The sequence below is a fragment of the Pan troglodytes genome, chromosome 2 (genome assembly GCF_028858775.2).
Source record: "Pan troglodytes isolate AG18354 chromosome 2, NHGRI_mPanTro3-v2.0_pri, whole genome shotgun sequence".
NCBI lineage: Eukaryota > Metazoa > Chordata > Mammalia > Primates > Hominidae > Pan > Pan troglodytes.
In genome coordinates this window covers 141,086,246-141,096,711 of record NC_086015.1, presented here as the reverse complement: position 1 = coordinate 141,096,711, position 10,466 = coordinate 141,086,246, and the positions used below count along the sequence as shown (strand labels likewise).

Here is a 10,466-nt window from a genome sequence, read left to right as displayed (position 1 = left end):
GGTAGAATTCGGCTGTGAATGTGTCTGGTCCTGGACTTTTTTTGGTTGGCACGCTATTAATTACCGCCTCAATTTCAGAACTTGTTATTGGTCTATTCAGGTATTCGATTTCTTCTTGATTTAGACTTGGGAGCATGTTTGTGTCCAGGAATATATCAATTTCTTCTAGGTTTTCTAGTTTATTTGCATAGAGGTGTTTATAGTATTCTCTGATGGTAGTTTGTATTTCTGTGGGATCAGTGGTGATATCCCCTATATCATTTTTTATTGTGTCTATTTGATTCTTCTCTCTTTTCTTCTTTATTATTCTGGCTAGCAGTCTATTTTGTTGATCTTTTCAAAAAACCAGCTCCTGGATTCACTGATTTTTTGAAGGTTTTTTTGTGTCTCTATCTCCTTCAGTTCTGCTCTGATCTTAGTTATTTCTTGTCTTCTGCTAGGTTTGAATTTGTTTGCTGTTGCTTCTCTAGTTCTTTTAATTGTGATGTTAGGGTGTCAATTTTAGATCTTTCTTGCTTTCTCTTGTGGGCATTTAGTGCTATAAATTTCCCTCTACACACTGCTTTAAATGTGTCCCAGAGATTCTGGTACTTTGTGACTTCGTTCTCATTGGTTTCAAAGAACATCTTTATTTCTGCCTTCATTTCGTTATGTACCCAGTAGTCATTCAGGAGCAGGTTGTTCAGTTTCCATGTATTTGTGTGGTTTTGAGTGAGTTTCACATTTCATGCTCATGGATAGGAAGAATCAATATCGTGAAAATGGCCATACTGCCCAAAGTAATTTAAAGATTCCATGCTATACCCATCAAGCTACCACTGACTTTCTTCACAGAATTGGAAAAAACGACTTTAAACTTCATATGGAACCAAAAAAGAGCTCACATAGCCAAGACAATCCTAAGCAAACAAACAAACAAACAAACAAAAAACAAAGCTGGAGGCATCATGCTACCTGACTTCAAACTATATTACAAGGCTACAGTAACCAAAACAGCATTGCACTGACACCAAAGCAGATATATAGAGCAATGGAACAGAACAGAGGCATCCGAAATAACACCACACAGCTACAACCATCTGATCTTCGACAAACCTTACACAAACAAGCAATATTTAATAAATGGTGTTGGGAAAACTAGCTAGCCATATGCAGAAAAGTGAAACTGGACCCATTTCTTACACCTTATACAAAAATCAACTCAAGATGGATTAAAGATTTAAACATAAGACCTCAAATCATAAAAATCCTAGAAGAAAACTTGGGCAATACCATTCAGGACATAGACATGGGCAAAGACTTCACGTCTAAAACACCAAAAGCAATGGCAACAAAAGCCAAGATTGACAAACGGGATCTAATTAAACTAAAGAGCTTCTGCACAGCAAAAGAAACTATCATCAGAGTGAACAGGCAACCTACAGAATGGGAGAAAATTTTTGCAATCTATCCATCAGACAAAGGGCTGATATCCAGAATCTACAAATAACTTAAACAAATTTATAAGAAAAAAACAACCCCATCAAAAAGTGGGTGAAGGATATGAACAGACACTTCTCAAAAGAAGACATTTTTATAGCCAACAAACATATGAAAAAATGCTCATCATCAGTGGTCATTAGAGAAATGCAAATCAAAACCACAATGAGATAGCATCTGACGCCAGTTAGAATGGTGATCATTAAAAAGTCGGGAAATAAAACAGATGCTAGAGAGGATGTGGAGAAATAGAAATACTTTTACACTGTTGGTGGAAGTGTAAATTAGTTCAACCACTGTGGAAGACAGTGTGGCGATTCCTCAAGGATCTAGAACCAGAGATAACATTTGATTAGCAATCTCATTACTGGGTATATATCCAAAGGATTATAAATCAATCTATTATAAAGACACATGCACACATATGTTGATTATGGCACTATTTACTATGGCAAAGACTTGGAACCAACCCAAATGTCCATCAATAATAGACTGGATAAAGCAAATGTGGCACACATACACCGTGGAATATATGCAGTCATAAAAAAGGATGAGTTCATGTCGTTTGCAGGGACACGGATGAAGCTGGAAACCATCATTCTCAGTAAACTATCACAGAAAAGAAAACCCAACACCACATGTTCTCACTCATAAGTGGGAGTTGAACAAGGAGAACACGTGGACACAGGGAGGGGAACATCACACACTGGGGCCTGTCAGTGGTGGGGGGCTAGTGGAGGGATAGCATTAGGAGAAATACCTAATGTAGGTGATGGGTTGATGGGTGTAGCAAACCACCATGGCATGTGTATACTTATGTAACAAAACTGGATGTTTTTCACAAGTACCTCAGTACTTAAAGTATAATTTAAAAAAAAAAAAAAAGAGAAGAGATAGAAGGGAAAGAAAATAGCAAGATGGTAAATTAAACCAAATGATTTATTGAAAACTTCATTAACTGTAAATAATCTGAAGACTTGAATTAAAACACAAAGATTGTCATATTGGACAAAAAAAAACAAGACAAATATATATGCTGCCTATAAGAAATCTACTTTAAATATAATGACCCAGATAACAGTAAAAGGATAAAAACATATACTATGCAAAAACTAATTGTAAGAAAGCTGAAGTGGTTCTATTAGTATCAAACAAAATAGATTTCAAACAATTACTATTACCAGAGATAAAGAGGACCATTTCATATTAACAAGGGTCAATTTGCTGAAAAAAAGTAATTATCTTACACATGTGTACGCACAATAGAAGTTCAAAATATATAAAGCAAATATATAAAAGAAATAGACAAATCACAAAGCTTGAGACTCCCTCTATCAGCAATTGATAGAACAGATAGATGTAGACAGAAAATAAGTAAGAATATAGAATACCTGAATGACACTTCATCCAATTAACATTTATAAAACACTCAACAGCAGCAGAATACTGATTCCTTATAAGTTAACATTGAACATGCAATAGGAGAGACCATATGCTAGGCTATAGAACCACTCACAATAAAATTTAAAAAGGTTGACATCATACATAATAAATTCTCTTACAGAAATGAAATTGAATTGGAAATCAATAGCATAAAGCTATTTGTTTCTCAGTCTATGATGTCAGTGGAGGACAGGTGGAAATTCTGACTTTACATTACCACCCAGTAGTAACAAGACATCCCTTTCCCTTTCCTCCAAATTGCTGTAAGAGGAGGCTGAGTGAGAAGCTAAATCTTTTGTTTTTTGACAGTTAAAAAAAGTTTTAATTGACACATAATAATTATACAAATATATGAGATGCAGTGTGATGTTTCAATATATGTACACATTGTGTAATGATCTAATCAGGGTAATTAGCATATCTATCATCTCAAACATTTATTCATTTATTTGTGGTGAGAACAGGTAAAGTCTTCTTTTCTAGCTACCTTGAAATATATAATACATTGTTATGATCTGTAGTCAACCTACTATGTAATAAACACTAGAACTTATTCCTTCTATCTAATTGTAACTTTATACTCATTGACCAACCTCTCCCTGTTCCCTCATTCCCCCTTTTCCATCCTCTGGTGACCACTATTCTACTCTCTGCTTCTATGAGATTAACTTTTGTAGATTCTATGGATGAGTGAGATCGTGCAGCATTTGTCTTCTGTGTCTTAGATTCATTTAGCAAATTGTCCTCGAAGTTCATCTGTATTTCTGTGAATAATAGGATTTCATTCCCTTTTTATAGTTCAATAGTACTTAATTGTGTATATATACCACATTTTCTTTAGCCATTTTTCTATAGATAAACATATAGATTGAGTCTATCTCTTGGCTATTGTGAATACTGCTGTAGTAAACATGAGAATGCAGGTTTCTCTTTGTTTTTTTTTTTAATGGTGTCAATTTTAAATAGTTTTATTTAAGACATTGCATTTTCCACTTAAAATACAGTGTTTATGAAGTGCAATTTTATTTCCTTCCCCTGTGCGTATGTTCCATATTCAAGTATTGAGAATGCCCAGTAACTTACTATAGCAGCTGAACTTAACTGCCACAGAATTTGCTACAAATTTTGGTCCTTCAATGTTTTAAATGTGTGGAACAATGTTACGTCTATACTTGGGTTGGCTTAATCAGCCTCTTCAATAGTAGGCCCTGAGGAAGCACCACCAAAGCGAGGAGCTCCACCACCAGGGAATCCCCCAGGCATTCCTCCTGGCATGCCTCCTGCACTCTGGTACAGCTTGGTGTTGATGGGGTTGCAGACTTTCTCCAGCTTTCTGCTGATGTTCAAATTCTTCCTTCTCCGCAGCTTGATTCTTATCGAGCCAGTTGATAATTTCATTACACTTGTCCAGAATCTTCTGTTTGTCATCATCGTTAATCTTGCCCTGAAGTTTCTCATCTTCAACAGTTGATTTCATGTTGAATGCATAGGACTCAAGTGAATTCTTGGATGACACTTTGCCCCTCTGCTTCTCATCTTCAGCTTTGTACTTCTCAGCTTCCTGGGCCATACGTTCAATGTCTTCTTTGCTCAAACGGCGCTTGTCATTAGCGATAGTAATCTTGTTCTCTTTTCCTGTACTCTTGTCCACAGCAGAGACATTGAGGATGACATTGGCATCAATGTCAAAAGTGACTTCAATCTGAGGAACACCTCAGGGTGCAGGAGGTATGCCTGTGAGTTCAAACTTGCCAAGCAGTTGTTATCCTTGGTCATGGCACACTCACCTTCATAAACCTGAATAAGCTCACCAGGCTGGTTGTCAGAATAGGTAGTGAAGTTCTGTGTCTGCTTGGTAGGAATGGTAGTATTGCGCTTGATGAGGATGGTCATGACTCCACCAGCAGCTTCAATACCAAGGGAAAGAAGAGTGACATCCAAGAGCAGCAAATCTTGAACATTTTCAGACTTGTCTCCAGACAGGATGGCTGCCTGGACAGCTGCACCATAAGCGACGGCTTCATCAGGGTTGATGCTCTTATTCAGTTCTTTTATATTGAAGAAGTCTTGGAGAAGTTTCTGAATCAGGGATATGAGTAGAACCACCAACAGGGACAATGTCATGAATCTGTGACTTGTCTAGTTTGGCATCTCGAAGGGCTTTCTCTATGGGGTCCAGGGTGCCACGGAACAGGTCAGCATTCTTTTCTTCAAATCGGGCATGGGTAACGGAGGTATAGAAGTCAATTCCTTCATAAAGAGAATTGATCTCAATACTGGCCAGGGTGCTGGAAGAGAGAGTACATTTAGCTCATTCACAAGCAGTATGGAGGCATCTTATAACTGTCTTGTTCTCATTGATGCCTTTCTTATGCTTGTGCTTGAACTCAGCAATAAAAGTGGCTGACCATTTGGTCGTCAAAATCTTCTCCACACAAGTGGGTGTCTCCGGCTGTAGATTTGACCTCAAAGATTCCATCCTCAGTAGTGAGGATTGACACATTGAAAGTGTCATCTCCCAGGTCAAACATCAGCACGTTTCTTTCTGCTCCAACCTTTTTGTCTAAGCCATAAGCAATAGCAGCTGCAGTTGGCTCATTAATAATTCTAAGTACATTGAGACCAGCAATAGTTCCAGCATCTTTGGTAGCCTGACACTGACAGTCATTAAAGTAAGCTGGCACTGTGACCACAGCATTGGTAACAGTCTTCCCAAAGTTGCTTCTGCAATTTCCTTCATCTTTGTCAGAACCATAGCGGGTACCTCCTCTGGATAGAAGCTTTTGTTCTCTCCCTTGTATTCTACTTGGACCTTGAGCCTGACAGCATCATTCACCACCATGAAGGGCCAATGCTTCATATCAGACTGGACAACAGCGTCATCAAATCTGCGTCCAATCAGACGTTTGGCATCAAAAACGTTTGGCGTGTTGGTGGGGTTCATTGCAACTTGATTCTTTGTGGCATGACGGGTCAATCATTCAGTGTCCGTAAAGGTGACATAGCTTGGAGTGGTTCCGTTTCCCTGATCATTGGCAATTATCTCTACTTTTCCGTGCTGGAAAACACCCACACAAGAGTAGGTGATGCCAAGATCAATACCAACTGCAGGTGCCTTCGACATGGTTGCTGGCATGTAGGCCTGGCTCCAACAAAGAAGAAAGCCACAGGAACCCCGAGAGCTGCAGGCGAGTTCAATCGCAGGTTTCTCTTTGACATACTGATTTCAATTCCTGTGGATAAATACTCAGTAGTGAAATTGCTGGATCATATGGTAATTCTTTTTAAATTTTTTGAGAAACCTTTACACCATTTTCCATAATAGTTGTACGAATTTACATTTCCACCAATAATGTGTAAGAATTTTCCTTTCTAGCAGCTGGGTACAGTGGTGTGGGCCTATAGTCTCAGCTTCTCAGGAGGCTGAGGCAGGAGGATAGTTTGAGCCCAGGACTTTGAGGCCAACCTGGGCAATACGGTGAGACATTATCTTTAAAAAAAAAAAAGTGTTTAAAAAGATGAGTTCCCTTTTCTCTGCATCCTTGTCAGCATGTTTTACTTTTCATCTTTTAGATAACAGCCATTCTAATTGAGGTGAGGTGGTATCTCATTGTGATTTTGATTTGCATTTCCCTGATGATTAGTGATGTTGAGCATTTTGTCATTTACCTGGTGATTTGTATGTCTTATTTTGAGAAATGTCTATTCAGGTCTTTTGCTTATTTTAAAATCTGATTTTTTGTGGATTTTTTTTGGTATTGAGTTGTTTGAATTCCTTATGTATTCTAAATATTAATCCCTTGTCAGAAGGAAAGTTTGTGAATATTTTTTCCCATTCTTAAGATTGTCTCTTCACTCTGTTGATTGTTTCCTTTGCTATGCAGAAGCTTTTTGGTTTGTCCCATTTGTCTATTTTGCTTTTGTTGCCTGTGCTTCTGAGGTCCTGTCCAAAAAATTCTTGCCCAGACCAATTTCATGAAGTGTTTCCCCAGTGTTTTCTTCTAGTAGTTTATAGTTTTGGGTCTTACATTTCAGTCTTTAATCCATTTTGAGTTTTTTTTTAATATGGTGAAAGATAGAGGTCTTTCATTTTTCCACATGTGAATATTCAGTTTTCCCAGCACCATTTATTGAAGAGACTGTCCTATTCCCCATGGGTGTTCTTGACACCTTTGTTGACAATTAATTGACTGTAAATGTGTGGATTTATTTCTGGATTTCTTTCTGCTCCATTGGTCTATGTGTCTGTTTTTATGCCAGTACCATGCTGATTGCATTATTATGGCTTTTTTGTGTATTTTGAAGTCAGTGTGTTGTCTCCAGCTTTATGCTTTTTGCTCAGGATTGCTTTGGCTATTTGATGTCTTTAGTGGTTCCATACGAATTTTAGGTTTGTTCTTATATTTCTATGAAGAATGTCATTAATATTTTGATAGGAAGTGTGTTGAATCTATACATCATCATGGGTAGTATGGACATTTTAACAATATTGATTCTTCCAATCCATGAACACAGATAACTTTCAATTTATTTGTGCTATCTTGAATTTCTTTCATCAATGTTTTATAGTTTTTATAGCAGATATCTTTCACTTCCTTGGTTAAACTTATTCCTAGTGTTTTTTTTTTTGGTAGCTATTATAAATAGAACTGCTTTCTTGATTCTTTTTTAGATAGTGTGCTGTTGGCATATAGAACTACTACTGATTTTTGTATGTTGATTCTGTGTCTTGAAACTTTACTGAATTCATTTATTGGTTTTTGGATCTGGGTCACACTGATGAAAGAGGTGGGTTCCCATGGTCTTTGGGTAGCTCTGCCCCTGTGGCTTTGCAGGGTACAGCCTCCTTCCTGGCTGCTTTCATGGGCTAGTGTTGAGTGTCTGTGGCTTTTTCAGGCTCACAGTGCAAGCTGTCAGTGGATCTACCATTCTGGGGTCTGGAGGATGGTGGCCCTCTTCTCATAGCTCCACTAGGCAGCACCTCAGTGGGGATTCTGTGTGGAGGCTTGCACCCCACATTTCCTTTTTGCACTGCCCTAGCAGATGTTCTCCATGAGTGCCCCACCCCTGCAGCAAACTTCTGCCTGAACATCCAGGCATTTCTATACATCCTCTGAAACCTAGGCAGAGGTTCCCAAACCTTAATTTTTGACTTCTATGCACCTGCAGGCTCAACACCATGTGGAAACTGCCAAGACTTGGAGCTTGCACCCTCTGAAGCCATGGCTTGAGCTGTACCTTGGCCACTTTTAGTTGCAGCTGAAGTGGCTGGGATGCAAGGCACCAAGTTCCTAGGCTGCACACAACAGAGAGACCCTGGGCCTAGCCCACAAAGCCATTTTTTCCTCCTATATCTCTGGGCCTGTGATGGGAGGGACTGTCATAAAGGTCTCTGACATGCCCTGGAGACATTTTCCCCATTGCATTGGTGATTAACATTCAGCTCCTCATTACTTATGCAAATATCTGCAGCCAGCTTGAAATTCTCCTCAGAAAATGGGATTGTTTTTTCCTATTGCATTGTCAAGCTGCAAATTTTCTGAACTTTTATGCTCTGTTTCCCTTTTAAAACTGAATGCCTTTAACAGCACCCAGGTAATCTCTTCAATGCTTTGCTGTTTAGAAATTTCTTCTGCCAGATACCCTAAATCATGTCTCTCAAGTTCAAAGTTCCACAAATCTCTAGGGCTGGGGCAAAATGCCACCAGTCTCTTTGCTAAAACATAACAAGAGTCACCTTTGCTCCAGTTCCAAACAAGTTCCTCATCTCCATCTGAGACCACCTCAGCCTGGATTTCATTGTCCATATCATTATCAGCATTTTGGTCAAAGCCATTCATTAAGTCTTTAGGGAGTTCCAAACTTTCCCACATTTTCCTGTCTTCTTTTGAGCCCTCCAAACTGTTCCAACCTCTGCCTGTTACCCAGTTTCAAAGTCACTTCCACATTTCAGATATCTTTTCAGCAGTGTCCCTCTCTACTGGTACCAATTTACTGTATTAGTTTTTTTCATGCTGCTGATAAAGACATACCTGAGACTGGGAAGAAAAAGAGGTTTAATTGCTGTACAGTTCCATGTGGCTGGGGAGGCCTCACAATCATGGCAGAAGGCAAGGAGGAGCAAGTCATGTCTTACATGGATGGCAGCAGGCAAAGAGAGAGAGCTTGTGCAAGGGAACTCCTCCTTTTAAAACCATCAGATCTCATGAGACTTATTCACTATCACAAGAACAGCATGGGAAAGACCTGCCCCCATGATTCAATTACCTCCCACTGGGTCCCTCCCATAACACATGGGAATTCAAGATGAGATTTGAGCAGGGACACAGCCAAACCATATCAACCATGTATTTTCTTTATCCCCCTGAATTTCATGTCATTTATATATGAATACTTAAACATGGGTTTGTTATTTTATTTTTAAATTTTTGTGAGTACATAGTAGGTATTTATATTTGTGGGATACATGAGATGTTTTGATACAGGCATGCAACATGAAATAAACACATCATAGATAATGGGATATCCATCCCATCAAGCATTTATCCTTTGAGTCACAAACAATCCAATTACACTCTTTGAGTTAATTTAAAATGTATATTGTTATTATTGACTATAGACATTCAGTTGTGCTATCAAATCATAGGTCTTATTCATTCTTCCTACTTTTTTGTACCCATTAACCATCCCTATCTCCCCCCAAGCCACCCCTTACCTTTCCCAGCCTCTGGTAACTATCCTTCTACTCTCTGTGTCCATGAGTTCAGCTGTTTTGAGTTTTATATCCCATAAATAAGTAAAAACATGCAATGTCTGTCTTTCTGTGCCTAGCTTATTTTACTTAAAATAATGATCTCCAGTTCCATTCATGTCATTGCAAATGACTGGATCTATTTTTTTATGGCTGAATAGTACTCCATTGTGTATGTGTGCCACATTTTCTTTTTCCATTTGTCTGTTGATGGACAGTCAGGTTGCTCCCAATCTTAGATATTGTAAACAACCCTGCAACAAAAATAGTAGTGCAGATATCTCTTGATACACTGATTTCCCTCCTTTTGGATATACACACAGCAGTGGGATTGTTGGATCACATGGTAGCTCAATTTTCAGTTTAATGAGGAACCTCCAAACTGTTCTCTATAGTGATTTTACTAATTTACATTCCCACCAACATACAAGCATTCTCTTTTCTCCACATCCCCACCAGCATCTGTTATTGCCTGTCTTTTGGATATAAGACATTTTAACTGGGGTGAGATGATATCTTATTGTAGTTTTGATTTGCATTTCTCTGATGATCAATCATGTTGAGTACCTTTTCATATGCCTGTTTGCCATTTGTATGTCTTCTTTTGAGAAATGTCTATTCAAACCTTTTGTTCATTTTTTAGTCAGATTATTAGATTTTTTCATATAAAGTTGTTTGAACTCCTTATATATTCTGGTTATTAATCTCTTGTCAGATAGGTAGCTTGTAAATACTTTCTCCCATTCTGTAGGTTGTCTCTTCACTTTATTGATTGTATTTTTTGCTGTACAGA

At 38.3% G+C, this 10,466-nt stretch overlaps 1 pseudogene; it reads right to left on the bottom strand.

Annotated features, from left to right (window-relative positions):
• Positions 1–4,103: 4,103 nt before the first annotated feature.
• LOC460722 (heat shock cognate 71 kDa protein-like) lies at positions 4,104–6,085 on the bottom strand (annotated as a pseudogene).
• Between the last annotated feature and the right edge of the window lie 4,381 nt (positions 6,086–10,466).